Raw genomic sequence first — 1,786 nt, 5'->3', positions numbered from 1 at the left:
GTATACTTATGTCCAAGATCAACGCAATCAAGTAGAGGGATGTTAATTGCCTATAATATTCTTCAATTTGTATGTGAATGTATATTTTCACGACATGTCTGTAGTTGTACTATTCTTTTGAAGTAAAGATACCATTTTTTTCAATTATTATTTTTTCTGCGGCATTAAAAATTTCCTTAAACATTTAACAGATTTTTATTGCAATATTTTACTCTATGTGAATCTAAACTTTTTTTTGAAACAACTGACTGAGCCCATATTTTCAGGAGAACTCATGCACTGCACTGTCTAAAGACACAAAAAAAAAATCACTTTCTCTAATTGATAATAATAAAATTCTTGCTTTTGATGAAGGTGTTCTGTCATTCCATTTAGATATATTGTCTAGTGCATCGATTGTGGCAGCTCAACACTAAACGTCAGCAAAGCATCATGTCTTTCAACCCATTGTGTTTCGCAGAGTGAAAGCAGTGGTGAATTTAGCATTTTTTTTATAATAAAATTTTGTTTTGCAGAAGCATTGAAAAAAGCAACAACTTCGCTTATAACCCCCAAAACATTTCTTACTGCACGTTCGAACACTTGGTTATAGTTAAATTTAAAGCATGATTATAACATGGACACCAAACAGCATTTGACACAACTTGTTGGATTTCAACTCTCTTTTTTGCAATGACAACATAACACAACAACCATCTGTTCCCACACCGACATATTTTTCTGAAGAAAGGTGTAACTTTTTTTCCAACATTTTTATAACCGATTGACAAATAACTCGAAAATTACCATCATTAGTCATCACATCGGAGTTGTCATCGTCTATGTCTAATAAGCTGCCATCATCTCTGTGGCCTCTAAAAGGAATATTTTGCCTTCCTAAAAATATAATTGTTTCAACAATAAGTGTTAATCGTTGACAATTTTCTAAAATCTGTTGAAGCCGTTGAGTGTTTACAGTATCCATTGCTGGTTTATTATAGTTTTTTAAAAAACAACTACCTGCTTCAACAGCTTCCTTGTGATATGTTGCTTTTTCGTGACTTGTTAGATCGTCCTTGCCAAACAGTTTAGCAAACACCTGTAATCGTTGCTTCTAAAGTGCAACTTGTTTGTGAGATCCTGCAGTCCGGTAGTATGAAAATAATGCACAATGTTTGCAGTATAGTCCCTTTTTTCTATCTTAATACACCATTTGTATGTTTCCAGATGAAAATGATTAAGATACCGCTTTTCTCGATTATTTTTCGTAATGTGAACTGAATGCGGCATTTTGTTGTCAGTTGATGGTTTCCATGGCATGATGCGGTTTTGAGTTCATTTGTTCTTTTAGTATCCTTAATAGTAGCAGTAAAACTAGTTAAAGGTTTTTCAGAGTAGTTTAGATTCAAAAATGAATATAAACTACTCTGCAACCTAAAAAGGATTAGTTCTCTTTATTGCGTCTCGAAAAAATGATAAGATTTTTATATATATATATATATATATATATATATATATATATATATATATATATATATATATATATATATATATACATATATATATATATATATATATATATATATATATATATATATATATATATATATATATATATATATATATATATATATATATATATATATATGAGTCTCAAACAAACAGTTCGGTTTCCTTCCAGGCCGAAGTACGATAGACGCTATTATTCAAATTATAAAGGACTGAAGTCATGCGAAAGATAACAACAAATCAATTTATGCAATATTCTTTGATTTCGAAAAAGTTTTTGATCTTGTCAGTTATGACA

Source organism: Hydra vulgaris, chromosome 08, assembly GCF_038396675.1.
Source record: "Hydra vulgaris chromosome 08, alternate assembly HydraT2T_AEP".
NCBI classification, from domain to species: Eukaryota; Metazoa; Cnidaria; class Hydrozoa; order Anthoathecata; family Hydridae; genus Hydra; species Hydra vulgaris.
This window is presented reverse-complemented; position numbering follows the sequence as displayed.